General features: G+C 43.2%; 1 long non-coding RNA gene across 12 annotated transcripts in view; it reads left to right on the top strand.

Moving 5' to 3' along the window:
• Positions 1-16,102, top strand: part of LOC133252874 (uncharacterized) — an 81,585-nt gene that overhangs the window by 47,753 nt on the left and 17,730 nt on the right. For 9 of the 12 annotated variants that reach the window (XR_009738108.1, XR_009738104.1, XR_009738105.1 and 6 more), the window contains 3 exons: positions 313-2,417; positions 6,880-6,944; positions 13,050-16,018. This is a non-coding gene — a long non-coding RNA (uncharacterized LOC133252874). The remainder of the gene's footprint in view (positions 1-312; positions 2,418-6,879; positions 6,945-13,049; positions 16,019-16,102) is intronic. The other 3 variants (XR_009738110.1, XR_009738109.1, XR_009738107.1) reach the window with 3 other exon arrangements.

Below are 16,102 nucleotides of genomic sequence, written 5' to 3'. Positions count from 1 at the left end.
GAAGGATGACTGGAGAAGGACATAAGAAAAGAAAGCCACCGCCAGTGAAAATAGTGGGGTAGCCCTTGCAGGAGGAGAGACAGTATAGCTGAGAGCACCGGCTGGGTGTTCAGTCTGCAAGGAGATGTTGGTTAAGCGCATGGACTGGGAGTAGTATTAACAACCAAATGGAGAGAGGATTTGTTGTTGTTGTTTAGACGCTAAGTTGTGTTCGACTCTTTGTGACCCCATGGACTGTAGCCCGCCAGGCGCCTCTGTGCATGGGACTTCCCAGGCAAGAATACTGGAGTGGGTTGCCTTTTCCTTCTCCAGGGGATCTTCCTGACAGAGATCGAAATCGCGTCTCCTGCTTGGCAGGCAGATTCTTTGCTACTGAGCCACCAGGGAAGCCCAAAATGAGGGTAACTGTCCACATCTCTCAAGGTGGGTACAGACCTCGCTGTGGATTCACTAAAATGTTCTACGTGATGTGACTGTTGTGTCGAAGGAACTCGGTAAGATACACCATCCATTAGCATCAGCGTGGTTCCGGAAAGCGCCCTAGAGGAAAGAGGAAGAGCAGGGGAGGGTGACAGTGATGGAAGGGGGATTTTTCTGGTTGGAGCAGGCTGGGGAATGAGTGATGGAAGGCCCCCCCCCCTGCCGCCGCCCCATCTCTGAGGATTTCAGGCAGTCGCTGGAGAGAACCACATCCTGGGCTGGACCTTCATGGCCCAGGCTGTGTGTGGCTGGAAGAGAGTGTGTACCATCTGGCAGTGAGAGGCTGGGGCCAGGGAGCCCCTGCTCTGGGGATGGGGCCTCGGGCTCTTGGAATAAGGACAGCCGATTATTACTTTTGTCTCCACCCAACTCTGGGAGCCACCCAGAAAGAGATATGCTCAGTTGTCAGTCTCCCTCCCCTAGAGCAGATACTTTTTGTTTTAAAATAGTTGGTTTTTTTAATTTTTAAAATATTTGCACACATAATACATGCTTTTATTTGGAAAGCATATCAAAGTCAAGATAACATTTACAGTTATAGTCTCACCACACAAAATGATCATCTCCTTCCTATATTCTAGATTTTTAGTGCTTTATTTTTTTGCTTTGTAAAAAATTATCTAGTTGTAATAACAATATAATTTTATTCTACTTTCTCACTGAATATTACTTCATAATCTTTTGTGATGGTAGACTTTATATACACAATTTAAAAGTCTGCCTTTGACCACATGTATTTAACTTATCCATTGAAAGTTGTTTAATTTGGGGCCATTATGAAATTAGCAGTTAGTTTGGGATTAACACAGACACTACTATATATAAAATAGATATTCAACAAAGACCTACTCTATAGCAAGAGAACTATACTCAATATTTTGTAATAACCTATAAGGGAAAATAATCTGAAAAAAATATATATATATATCTGAATCACTTTACTGGACATCTGAAAGTTAATACCACATGGTAAATCAACTATACTCCAATTTTTTAAAAGTGCTGTGGGAAAAAAAGTCTGCCTTTGATTTCTGATAGATGATGAATTCTCATCTAATGTAGCTAATCATTCCTACATTATTAGGCTGTTTCCAATTTTACACTATTATGAAAAAAATCATATTAACATGTTTGAATACAGTATATTCTGTAATTTAAATTATTTCCTTAGACTGAATCCCCAAAATGGAATTAGTATAGTTAAAATGCATAAATGGTTATGAATTTTTATACATATATTAGGCCTATCAAAATGTTTTCTGGTTTTATTCTTCCAGAATATATAATGTATACACATATAAAAACGTTAAAACGTAGAGCTAAGTAAAATCAATGGGAAAAATAATAATCTTAACATCCCAAATCACCTCTTTTGACATTTCCATATACTTCCCTCCACATTATTCTGGGATAATTTTGTATACATAAATCATATTTTTCATTTACTTTCACTTATTTCTTTACATCTTTAAAAATGCTTCTAGGGGACTTTCCTGGTGGTTCAGTGTTAAGACTCCATGCTTCCAATGCAGGGGGTGTGGGTTCAATCCCTGGTCAGGGAACTAGGATTCCACATGCCACACAGTGCAGCCCAAAGATTTAAAAATGAAAATAAATAATTAAAATAAAAATCCTTCTAAAACATGATTTTTAGTTACTGCACAGTGGCCCATTTTTCACAATGGCCCACTGTGTCTGTATGGTAGTTTATATCTTATTGGTGGTCATTGGGATTCCCCCCCCCCCCCACCCTCAGTGCTTCATTATTGTAAATGACACTAGAGCAGATGCCAAAAGGCCTCTACTTTCATGAGGAAGACCCCATCCCAGTGCGAGTCACAGAACCATGAACTGGACAGATCTACTGTACCTCAAGGGGTTCACTCCTCCAGCACCCTGTAACTGGATCCAGAATCACCCACATCCGCATTTTACAGGTGAGATACAGTACGCTCAAGAGAATTTCAGTGTCTAGTGCAAGTTCATAGACCTAGTAGGTGTCAGAGATAAGAACGAAGATATAAAAATCTAAAAGCCTTGATGCTGCTTCCACATGTGATACAACTGGATTGTTTTCTTTCTGAAAACATTCTTATTTTTTGTGTTATTTAAAAACTAGGTGTGCATAAGACACATGGGCCACAGTCCATAGCATTGCAAAGAGTCAGACATGACAGGAAATAAGCAACAACAAAGTATGTATACAGCTGATTCATTTTGCTGTACAGCAGAAACTGATACAACATTATAAAGCAACTATACTCCAATAAAAATTAATTAAAAACAAACAAGAAAAGATGATAAGGCAGACTTTATTCAAGGGGAATACTACAATGGGGCTTTATAGTAGGGGAGCAAGATTGGGCTCAACTCCAAATACAACAAGGGCCAGTGGAGATTTACAGTCAAGGAACGGGGTCATCTGATGGAAAATTACTAAGAAGAAACTTAAAGGGTAAGGGGGACTCTGCCTAAACCAACTCGACAGGATTTTTGCCAAAGGCAGGCCAGGGTGGTAAGATACTGAGTGTAGGGGATAAAGAATTTGCTCAGAAATCAAGGAAGTGTGATTTTCACTAAACTGACACAGCAGAATTCTTGCTAAGCCTGGACTAAGCAGAGATGAACACGGAAGTCCAAAAGTCAGGGCCTGGTTGAGAAGAGGGTTCACAGGAACCAGACTAGAATTAGGTCAAGGGGTAAATCTTTGTCAGGGTCCAAAGCAATTATGCTTAGGACTTGCCTGGTGGTCCAGTGGTTAAGATTTTGCTTTTCAATGCAGTGGATGCTGCTTTGATCCCTCGTCCCAAGGCCACATGCCTTGTGGCCAAAAAACCAAAGCATGAAACAGAAACAACATTGTAATAAATTCAATAAAGACTTTAAAAATGGTCCACATTTTTAAAGAATCTTAAAAAAAAAAAAAAAAAGTAATTGTGCTCATGTGGGCCTCCAAATTGGGCCACATTTTTAGAGGGCTAGTGACCAGCTTGAGGGCACAGAGAGAAAGGTGACCTGGATGATAAAAGGTCTGGGATACATGACATGATTTCTTTCAAAAAACATTTAGTTCCTACTATGTGCCAATTGAAGAGTACAGACAATAAGAATTAAATTCCTGTTCCAAAGGGCTTTATATTCTGGTGTGAATATAGAGAAAGACTGAAAATAAGATAGCTTATGAAAAAAATTAGCAAGATAATTACAGTATGACAAACACTGAAATATAGGGGGAATGTGGAGTGTTGCATATAATCTCTAGAGCAATCTATGAGATGGAGGAAAATCAAGAGTCTGAAGGTACTTCCCTGGTAGTTCTTTGGCGACTACTGTGCTCCCAATGCAGTGGGCAAAAGTTTGATCCCTGGTCAGGGATCTAAGGCCCCACATGCCACACAGTGTACCCCCCCCCCAAAAAAAAGGGCGTGGCATATCACAGAAACAGAGAAAACTTAGGAAATGAGGGAAAGACTGATTGTGTTGAGTGCAGCTGGGAGGAAAAGAAAGATGAGAACAGAGAAGCAACTGCAGAATTCGGCAAGATGGACGTCGTTTGTGACCAGAACACAAGAACAGCTTTCACTGGCGTGCTCAAAATGGAAACCCAGTTAGGAGAAGCTTTCAGAGAGAATGAGACATGATAAAGCAAAAATCACTTTCTCCCAAAGTTTGGCCATGAACAGGGAGCAGAGAATGGAATGATATGCATAGAGTCAAGGAAGGATGTACAGTTGACCCTTGAACAACATGGGTTTGACCTGTGTGGATCCAATTACATGGGATACTTTTCAATAGTAAATATTACAGTACTACACAACCCTCAGTTGGCTGAATCCAAGAACGTAGAAACACAGATACGAAGGAAATGTGGATATCAAGCACTGATTGTAAATTATACTTGGATTTTTGAATGCAAAGATGGTCCACACCCACAGCCCCCATGTTGTTCAAGGATCAACTATATTTTAAAAGATGGGAAGACACAATTGTATGCTGATGGAAAAGATCCAATAGAGGAAGGGGAAGCGAGGGAAGATTGATAAACTCAGGCATATAATCTGTGAGATGGTAAGTGGAGATGGGTTCAGAGCATAGGTGGAGGACTTGGCCTTTGATTTGAGCAGAGAGATTTAGAATACTTATAAGGACAGCAGTGTAACTGGAAAGAAACCAGAAAATATGAGTTTAGCTCCCAATAGGTCTGTAGATTTGGTGATAGGAAGATGCCAAATGCTTCCCTTTCCCTAGTGAAGTATGAGACTGAAGTTGAGCAGAACAGAACACAGGTGTGAGAAGAGATAAAATGATATGGAATAAATTCCTTGGAATATGAGAATATATGTTGACTGGGGAAAGTTAGCAGGATTGTTGGGCAGAGTGGGGTGCCCATCTGAGGTCTGTGCCTCAGATGTCAGCTCTTACTAAGTAAAAAATCTGTTGGAAGAATGAGAGAGTTCATGTGGTCCTAGAAAAAGAAGGGCTAGAGCACCAGGGACTAGCTTAGCACTGGGGAATCTCAAGAGCAAGAACACACAGATGGCACTTGTAGAAGGCAACCACTGGGATAAATAAGTTCCATTCTCCCCACATTGAAATCCCAAGGGGAGAGCATCTGATTGGCCAAATGGAAGCCAAGAACAATGATTTAATTAAAAGTCTCATCAAGACTGTTCAGTGAGGGACAGCTACTTTGTCAGGAAATCTGTGATGTGATTACACAAAGAAGAGGGAGAGGATGCTGGACAGACAAAAGGCAGGTGACTACTATGTGGTCATGAATTCAAGTGAAACCAGTCAGTAGGACTGTGTGTTTTCTCCAGCAATATTCAGCACCTCTGGGGTGAGCTCAGAGAAAGTGGGTCGTTGGGACTGAGCTAAGTAAACACTGTGGAATAGGAGCTCATTACAGTAATTAGACCTTACACAACCGTAGGAGGAGCTGGGGAAGAAATGTCCAAATTCGGAGCTGAAGGATGAGAGAAAAGCCACTAACCAGCTCTGGTGACATGTAGACATTGGCAGGCTTTCTGTAAGCTAGCCACATCCAGCTGCTGTAGTCAGATTACAAAGGGGGCTGAGATAGAAGTCCATACACAGTTGTTGGTTCTCTGTGGCTACAGCTTTGGAGTTCACACCAATGTGTCCCGCGTGTCCTGGCATCACTGTTGGACATCAGAGCCAGCAGTTGGGAAGAAGAGACCCAGAGCAAACCTCTGGCACTCTTGTGTCTGCCTCTAACCGACAACTGTCTTCAGGGTGTTACAACTGCTCTTTCATTTTGCCTCCCAATTCTTATACAGCTTTGCTTTTGATCAGCTCTAACCCTGAACTGTTCAAAGGGATTCTGGGAAACAGAGTTTCCAGTGTAAATAATGCAAAAACACATATAAAATAAAAGAAATATTATTAATAATAATGAATACTATTATAATGTAATTAATATATAATTAATATTATATTAATAAAAATCATTTAAACAATATAATTTTATAATGATAAAAATAATATAAAAACCCATATGAAAATACAGCATAGTAAGGATAGTAGAAAACAAGAGAGACAAAAGATTTAGTGTATTTTCAGGGGAGTTACTATCATAATGGACCATAGAATCCAGAATATGGGGACCATGAGTTGGCAGTGAGAAGCTCAAAGAATTATTGCATTAGAGGTACTAGAGTATGCTAGCTGTAAGGATAACAGATGATAGTGGGTTACGAATCTGAGTTCTGGGATGTGTTCTGATTACTGATGATTGGGAGGTCTAAGGTGGCTGAGGGGATGGAGACCAGAGAGTTGGAAGAATCATGCATGTGGAAGTTGAGGTCACTGAAAATGGCCAGGAGGGGACCAAAGAGAAAGTCTATGAGCGAGGCTGGAGCTGAAGTCCCTGTGAGTGTGTGGCGGTGACGGGCAAGCTGTCAGGTACAGCAGTTAGGACTGGTGGAGACTGAGCTTGAAAGAACTGGAAAGTTTCAAGTAGAAAAAAAGAGAAGAGGTTTCAAAATGGTGACAGAAAGCAAGGAGAGCTCCTGTTCAGTTCATGCCCTGAGGTACTTGAAGATGAGGAGGTGTGGAATGGACTGTCTTCTGAGAGCATTGCGGGGGATGGGGAGTGGGGACCAGGGACAGGAGGAAGAGCCACATTGCACCCAATGAAAGGAGGTGGAAGAGGCATTCAGGGAAGAGGTGAGAATACAGGGGACCGTGCGGAGCACTCAACATGTGTTCTAAGAGGGCACAATGAAATGTATCCCCAGAGGGGATGGGTGAGTCAGGTTAGTTGTAATTATATTACAACTTTTCAGTTGCAAATGTCAGAGATCCAACTCAAACCAGATTAATTTAATTAATGAAGATTAATTAATTAATTAAGAGAATTTATTTGCTCATATACAGGCAGACCTCAGAGATATTGCCGGTTCAATTTCAGACCACTGCAATAAACTGAATATTGCAATAAAGTAAGTGACATGAACTTTTTTGGTTTCCAGGTATAAAAGTTGTGTTTTTACAATATACAAACTGTGTAGTATACAGTATCTATACACTATACTGGAGAAGGCAATGGCACTCCACTCCAGCACTCTTGCCTGGAAAATCCCATGGACAGAGGAGCCTGGTGGGCTGCAGTCCATGGGGTCGCTAAGAGTCAGACAGGACTGAGCAACTTCACTTTCACTTTTCACTTTCATGCATTGGAGAAGGAAATGGCAACCCACTCCATTGTTCTTGCCTAGAGAATCCCAGGGACAGGGGAGCCTGGTGGGTTGCCGTCTATGGGGTCACATAGAGTCGGACACGACTGAAGTGACTTAGCAGCAGCAGCAGCATACACTATACTGTAGTCTATTAAGTGTGCAATAATATTATTGTCAAAGAAAGCAGAGTACACACTCTTAAAATGTGTGTGTGTGTGCTCAATTGCTTCAGTCGTGTCCAACTCTTTGCAACCTCATGGACTGTAGACTGCCAGGCTCCTCTGTCCATGGAATTCTCCAGGCAACAATACTGGAGTGGGTTGCCATGGCCTTCTCAAGGGGATCTTCCCGACCCAGGGAATGAATCTGTGTCTCCTGAATCTCCTGAATTGGAGGCAGATTCTTTATCACTGGGAAACCCTAATTTAAAATACTTTATTGCTAGAAAATACTGACCATCTGAGTTGTCATTTTGCTGGTAGAGGCCCTGTTGTTAACAGCTGTTGACCGATCAGGGTGGTGGTTGCTGGGGGACGGGGTGGGGGTAATTGTGACTATTTCTTTAAGAATAAGACCACATGAAGTGTGCCACATTGACTGATTCTTCCTTTCACAAATGATTTTTCTGTAGCATGCAATGCTGTTTGATAGCATTTTCCCACAATTCTTTCAAAGTTGGAGTCAACCATCTCAAACCCGGCTGCTGCTTTATCAACTAAGCTTATGTAATATTCTCAATCCTTTGTTACATTTCAAAAGTCATGGCATCTTCCCCCGGGGTAGATTCCGTCTCGAGAAACTACTTTCTTCACACATCGATAAGCAACTCATTGTCCATTAAAGTTTTATCATGAGATTGCAGCAATTTAGTCCCATCTTGAGGCTTCATTTCTCATTCTCCTGCTATTTCCACCACCTTGGCAGTTACTTTGCTACTGAAGTCTTGAGCCCCTCAAAGTCATCCATGAGGTTTGGAATCAGCTTATTCCAAACTCCTGTTAATGTTGATATTTTGCCCTTGTCTCATGAATCATAATTTCTTTTCTTTCTTTCTTGTGTGGACCATTTTAAAAGTCTTCATTGAATTTGTTATAATATTGCTTTGCCTTATGTTTTGGTTTTTGGTCACCAAGCATGTGGGATCTCAGCCTCCCAACCAGGGATTGAACCCACATGCCCTGCATTTTTGAAGGTGAAGTCTGAACCATTGGACAGCAAGGGAAGTCCCCCTAATGTTCTGAATGGCATCTAGAATGGGAAATCCTCTCTAGAAGGTTTTCAATTCCCTTTGCCCAGATCCATTAGAGGAATCACTCTAGTCTGAACCACTGGACAGCAAGGGAAGTCCCCATAATGTCCTGAATGGCATCTAGAATGGGAAATCCTCTCTAGAAGGTTTTCAATTGCCTTTGCCCAGATCCATCAGAGGAATCACTCTCTACAGCAGTGATAGCTTTTCAACATCTATTTCTTAAATAATAAGACTTGAAAGTCAAAATGAACCCTTGATTCTTGGGCTACAGAATGAATGCTGTATTAGCAGGATAAAAGCAACACTAATCTCATTGTCCACCTCCATCACAGCTCTTGAGTGACCAAGTGCATTGACAATAAACAGTAACATTTTCCTGAGCGGTAGGTCTCAACAGTGGGCTTAAAGTTTTTGGTAAACCATGTTGTAAACAGATGTGCTGTCATCCTGGCTTTGTTGTTCCATTTATAGAGCACAAGTGGAGTCAATTTAGCACTTTTTTGGAATGGTCAATGAGCACTGGCTTCAACTTAATGTCACCAGCTAATGACTTTTCCAGTGAGCCCCTAACAAGAGAGTTAGCTTGTCCTTTGGCACCCCACTCCAGTACTTTTGCCTGGAAAATCCCATGGACGGAGGAGCCTGGTAGGCTGCAGTCCATGGGGTCGCTAGAGTCGGACACGACTGAGCGACTTCACTTTCACTTTTCACTTTCACGCATTGGAGAAGGAAATGGCAACCCACTCCAGTGTTCTTGCCTGGAGAATCCCAGGGACGGGGAAGCATGGTGGGCTGCTGTCTATGGGGTCTCACAGAGTCGGACACGACTGAAGCGACTTAGCAGCAGCAGCAGCTTGTCCTTTGAAGCTTAGGAACCAGGCACTGACTTCTCTTCTCTAGCCTTGAAAATCCCAGATGACTTCTTCTTCCCATATGGGCCTGTTTTGTCTACAAGGATAATCTGTTGTTTAGTGGAGCCACCTTCATTAGTCATCTTAGCTAGATCTTCTGGATAACTCGCTGTAGCTTCTACACCAGTCCTAGCTGCGTCACCTTATACTTTTGTGCTATAAAAACTGCTTCTTTTCTTAAACCTTAAAAGCCAACCTCTGCTACCTTCGAGCTTTTCTTTTGCAGCCTCCTTACCTCTCAACCTTTATAGAACCGAAGAGAACTGGGGCCCTGCTCTGGACTGCTGTTGTTGCTCAGTCACTAAGTCATATCTGACTCTCCATGACCCCATGGACTGCAGCTCTTCAGGCTTCCCTGTCCTTCACCATCTCCCAGAGTTTGCTGCAACTCATGCTGTGGATTCAGTTCAGTTCAGTTCAGTCGCTCAGTCGTGTCCAACTCTTTGCGACCCCATGAATCCCAGCATGCCAGGCATTCCTGTCCATCACCAACTCCCAGAGTTCACCCAGACTCACGTCCATCGAGTCAGTGATGCCATCCAGCCATCTCACCCTCTGTCGTCCCCTTCTCCTCCTGCCCCCAATCCTTCCCAGCATTGGAGTCTTTTCCAATGAGTCAACTCTTCGCATGAGGTGGCCAAAGTACTGGAGTTTCAGCTTTAGCATCATTCCTTCCAAAGAAATCCCAGGGCTGATCTCCTTCAGAATGGACTGGTTGGATCTCCTTGCAGTCCAAGGGACTCTCAAGAGTCTTCTCCAACACCACAGTTCAAAAGCATCGATTCTTTGGCGCTCAGCCTTCTTCACAGTCCAACTCTCCCATCCATACATGACCACAGGAAAAACCATAGCCTTGACCAGACGGACCTTTGTTGGCAAAGTCATGTCTCTGCTTTTGAATATGCTATCTATGTTGGTCATAACTTTTCTTCCAAGGAGCAAGCGTCTTTTAATTTGATGGCTGCAGTCACCATCTGCAGTGATTTGGGAGCCCAAAAAATAAAGTCTGACACTGTTTCCACTGTTTCCCCATCTATTTCCCATGAAGTAATGGGATGCCATGATCTTCATTTTCTGAATGTTGAGCTTTAAGCCAACTTTTTCACTCTCCACTTTCACTTTCATCAAGAGGCTTTTGAGTTTCTCTTCACTTTCTGCCATAAGGGTGGTGTCATCTGCATATCTGAGGTTATTGATATTTCTCCTGGCAATCTTGATTCCAGCTTGTGCTTCTTCCAGCCCAGTGTTTCTCATGATGTACTCTGCATATAAGTTAAATAGGCAGGGTGACAATGTACAGCCTTGACGCACTCCTTTTCCTATTTGGAACAGGTCTGTTGTTCCATGTCCAGTTCTAACTGTTGCTTCCTGACCCGCATACAGATTTCTCAAGAGGTAGGTCAGGTGGTCTGGTATTCCCATCTCTTTCAGAATTTTCCACAGTTCATTGTGATCCACACAGTCAAAGGCTTTGGCATAGTCAGTAAAGCAGAAATAGATGTTTTTCTGGAACTCTCTTGCTTTTTCCATGATCCAGTGGATGCTGGCAATTTGATCTCTGGTTCCTCTGCCTTTTCTAAAACCAGCTTAAACATCAGGAAGTTCATGGTTCACATATTGCTGAAGCCTGGATTGGAGAATTTTGAGCATTACTTTACTAGCATGTGAGATGAGTGCAATTGTGCAGTAGTTTGAGCATTCTTTGGCATTGCCTTTCTTTGGGATTGGAATGAAAACTGACCTTTTCCAGTCCTGTGGCCACATCTGAGTTTTCCAAATTTGCTGGCATTAGACCCTGGTTAAGGGAATGTTGTGGCTAGTTTGATCATCTCCAGACTACTAAAACTCTCTCCATATCAGCAGTAAGACTATTTTGCTCTCTCATCATTCATATATTCAGTGGAATAACAGTTTTAATTTCCTTCAAGAACCTTTCCTTTGCATTCACAGCTTGCTTAAGTGTTTGGCCAAGAGGTCTGGTTTTCATCCTATCTTGGCTTTCACTATATCTTCCTCACTAAGCTTAATCATTTCTAGCTCTTAATTTAAAGAAACATGCAATTCTTTTCCCTTGAATGCTTAAAGGCCATTGTAGGGTTACTGACTGGCCTAATTTCAATATAGTTATGTCTCAGGGAATAGGGAGACTTGAAGAGGGTGGGGTGAGCAAGAGAGGGGGAGAGACAGATGAGGGGGTGGATAGAGAAGAAGGAAAAAAAGAAAAGGAGAGAAAGAGATATGAGTGAATAGCCAGGCAGTGAAGCAATTATACCATACTCAACCTTTATTCCTGTTAGCTTGGCAGTAAAGAATCCACTTGCAATGCAGGAGACGTGGTTCAATCCCTGGATCGGGATGATCCCCTAGAGAAGGAAATGGCAACTCACTCCAGTATTCTTGCCTGGGGAATCCCATAGACAGAGGAGGCTGGTGGTCCATGGGGTCGAAAAGAGTCGGACACAACCGAGCAACGGAACACACACACACAACCTTTATTGATTAAGGTCTTCTGTGAGTCTGGTGCATCCCTTCAGTCTCTCAGCTTCTGTATCCTTTATGTTAGCTGTATTCTCAAGCAGCCTCTCCCCAACCAGTGAGCAGATGGCTGCCCAACATCTCCAGGTGGATGTGGTCCTCACCACCTGCTTCTTCCCTTCCACACCAGTGAAATCCCAACCTGAGCCATACATGATGGTTAACATGGGGACGTCTCTAAGTGGCCATGGTCCTGGGTCCACTGCCCACCCCTGGTAGACAGAACCCACCAGAACCTCATGTTGGTGAGTAATGGAATGGTTCTCCAGAGGAAGACTGCGATGCTGTCATCAAGAGGAGAAGGACAGGGTACTGGATGGCAAAACATGGACTGTTCACATGTTGTTTAGTTGCTCAGTCGTGTCTGACTCTGTGACCCCACAGACTGTATTCCACCAGGCTCCTCTGTCCATGGGATTACCCAGGCCACAATACTGAAGTGGGTTGCCATTTCCTCCTCCAGGGGATCTTTCTGACCCAGTGATGGAACCCGTGTCTCCTGCACTGGCAGGCAAATTTTACCACTGAGCCACCAGGGAACTCCCCAGGCTGTCTACATGGGTACCTACATAGCAGCATGCAGCTAGGGTCAGGTTGATGCTGAATCACTGCAGAGGCTGGGATTTGGACTTCTTGTGACCCCTGAGGAAAACAAGCATATGAGGCATGATGGGGTTGGCACTGATAACTTAGGGGAAGTGGGCAATCTTCATGTTAGCCTGGAGCACTAGAATGGGAACTTGGGCATGGCGCCACCTAGTGCTGTGTCAAGGCATAGCAGGGGAGACCAAGGCACAAAATGGCCTCCCTGCAGTGGCCGGCCCCTTCAACTTCAGGGAGTTTGTGGTCTAGGAGATGTAGAGGGTCATTTGCAAATGTCTGAAAGCAGTGGGGAGAAAAAGTTAAGGGCCATGGGATTGACAGCGACTCTTGGCAAGTTGCAGAACTCACCTCTGAAAGAGGAGGCAAGGTAATCTATGTGGCTCCAGAGGAAAATCAGCAGCTGTATATGAGAGCTGGAGGGAGGTTTTGAGCTAATAATTACAAGCAGAACTGTCTAATGAAGAAGTGGCTTGCTTCCAAGGCCGCGAGTTCCCTGTGCCTAGAACTGTTTAAGTAGTGATTTGAATGCTTCTAGTCAGAGATAGTTTTCTGTGGTTGTGATTTCAGCCTGTCTGCCCTCTAATGCCATCTCTCAGCGCCTACCATCTTACTGGGGTTCTCTGACCTTGGACATGGGGTATATCCTCTCAGCCACTCACACAAGAACACAAGAGAAGACTCTACACATGGATAACACCAGATGCTCAACACAGAAATTGGACTGATTATATTCTTTGCAGCCAAAGATGGAGAAGCTCTGCACAGTCAGCAAAAACAAGACCGGGAGCAGACTGCGGCTCAGATCATGAACTCCTTATTGCCAAATACAGACTTAAATTGAAGAAAGTAGGGGAAACCACTAGACCATTCAGGTATGACCTAAATCAAATCCCTAACGATTATACAGTGGAAGTGAGAAATAGATTTAAGGGACTAGATCTGATAGACAGAGTGCCTAATGAACTATGGATGGAGGTTCATGACATTGTATAGGAGACAGGAATCAAGATCATCCCCAAGAAAAATAAATGCAAAAAAGCAAACTGGCTGTCTGAGGAGGCCTTACAAATAGCTGTGAAAAGAAGAGAAGCCAAAAGCAAAGGAGAAAAGGAAAGATATACACATTTCAATGCAGAGTTCCAAAGAATAGCAAGGAGAGATAAGAACGCATTCTTCAGTGATCAATGCAAAGAAATGGAGGGAAACAATAGAATGGAAAGCATAGAGATTGCTTCAAGAAAATTAGAGATACCAAGGGAACATTTCATGCAAAGATGGGCTCATTAAAGACAGAAATGGTATGGACCTAACAGAAGCAGAAGATATAAAGAAGAGGTGGCAAGAATACACAGAAGAACTGTATAAAAAAGATCTTCACAACCCAGATAATCATGATGGTGTGATCACTCACTAGAGCCAGACATCCTGGAATGTGAAGTCAAGTGGGCCTTAGGAAGCATCACTACAAACAAAGCTAGTGGAGGTGATGAAATTCCAGTTGAGCTAATTCAAATCCTGAAAGATGATGCTGTGAAAGTGCTGCACTCAATATGCCAGCAAATTTGGAAAACTCAGCAGTGGCCACAGGACTGGAAAATGTCAGTTTTCATTCCAATCCCAAAGAAAGGCAATGCCAAAGAATGCTCAAACTACTGCACAATTGCACTCATCTCACATGCTAGTAAAGTAATGCTCAAAATTCTCCAAGCCAGGCTTCAGCATATGTGAACCGTGAACTTCCTGATGTTCAAGCTGGTTTTAGAAAAGGCAGAGGAACCAGAGATCAAATTGCCAGCATCCACTGGATCATGGAAAAAGCAAGAGAGTTCCAGAAAAACATCTATTTCTGCTTTACTGACTATGCCAAAGCCTTTGACTGTGTGGATCACAATGAACTGTGGAAAATTCTGAAAGAGATGGGAATACCAGACCACCTGACCTACCTCTTGAGAAATCTGTATGCGGGTCAGGAAGCAACAGTTAGAACTGGACATGGAACAACAGACCTGTTCCAAATAGGAAAAGGAGTGCGTCAAGGCTGTACATTGTCACCCTGCTTATTTAACTTATATGCAGAGTACATCATGAGAAATGCTGGGCTGGAAGAAGCACAAGCTGGAATCAAGATTGCCAGGAGAAATATCAATAACCTCAGATATGCAGATGACACCACCCTTATGGCAGAGAGTGAAAAAGTTGGCTTAAAGCTCAACATTCAGAAAACTAACATCATGGCATCCGGTCCCATCACTTCATGGCAAATAGATGGGTAAACAATGGATACAGTGACAGACTTTATTTTGGGTGGGGGAGCTCCAAAATCACTGCAGATAGTGAATGCAGCCTTGAAATTAAAAGACACTTAATCCTTGGAAGAAAAGTTATGACCAATCTAAACAGCATATTACAAAGCAGAGACATTACTTTGCCAACAAAGGTCTGGCTAGTCAAAGCTATAGTTTTTCCAGTGGTCACGTATGGATGTGAGAGTTGGACTATAAAGAAAGCTGAGCACCGAAGAATTGATGCTTTTGAACTGTGGTGTTGGAAAAGACTCTTGAGAGTCCCTTGGACTGCAAGGAGATCCAACCAGTCCGTCCTAAAGAAGATCAGTCCTGGATGTTCATTGGAAGGACTGATGTTGAAGCTGAAACTCCAATACTTTGGCCACCTGATGCGAAGAATTGACTCATTTGAAAAGGCCCTGATGTTGGGAAAGATCGAGGGCAGGAGGAGAAGGGGATGACAGAGGATGAGATGGTTGGATGGCATCACTGACTCAGTGAACATGAGTTTGGTGTTCAACTCCGGGAGTTGGTGATGGACAGGAAGGCCTGGCATGCTGCAGCCATGGGGTCTCACAGAGTTGGACAGGACCAAGTGACTGAACTGAACTGAACTGAACTGAGTCAGAGATATCATATAAAGGCTCCTATTGAATCTGAGCTAATTCTGGGAGATAGTTAAGGACAGAGCAGCCTGGTGTACTATAGTTCATGAAGTCACAGGGTGGGACACGAACCCATGGACTGTAGCCCCCCAGGCTCCTCTGTCCATGGGATTCTCCAGGCAAGAATACTAGAATGGGTGGCCATTCCCTTCTCCAAGTGATCTTCCCAACCCAGGGACTGAACCCTGGTCTCCCACATTGCAAGCAGATTCTTTACCATCTGAGCCACCAGGGAAACCCCAACACTCACTCTGGGACACAGTGGAGGTCAGAGGAGTTTGGCATGCTACGGTCCATGAGGTCGCAAAGATTTAGCCACTGAAAAACAAACATCATTTTGGAAATCAAGCCAGACACTTTTAAGGTAGCTTCCAGATTTAAACTCTGTGACTTGATTCATATTCAGAAAAAATCATCAGCCAATTAGTACAATGGCTAACTGTTGCTTTTGACACTCTCTCACTTCCCTTTTCTGACTCCTTTTATCCGTCTCCAGGAACTTCCATCCCATCCCCTTGCTGCTGTCATGACACCCACTGGATTCTCAGCGGGGTCGGCTCTCTAGATATCATGTCCCTACTGCAAAGTAAGTCCTCTTCCTCCCCATCAAAATGTTCAGGCTCTGACACACAGCCTCCTATTGACAAGCAGGGAAAATGTAAACTGACAT

The sequence above is a fragment of the Bos javanicus genome, chromosome 8 (genome assembly GCF_032452875.1).
Source record: "Bos javanicus breed banteng chromosome 8, ARS-OSU_banteng_1.0, whole genome shotgun sequence".
NCBI lineage: Eukaryota > Metazoa > Chordata > Mammalia > Artiodactyla > Bovidae > Bos > Bos javanicus.
This window is presented reverse-complemented; position numbering and strand designations above follow the sequence as displayed.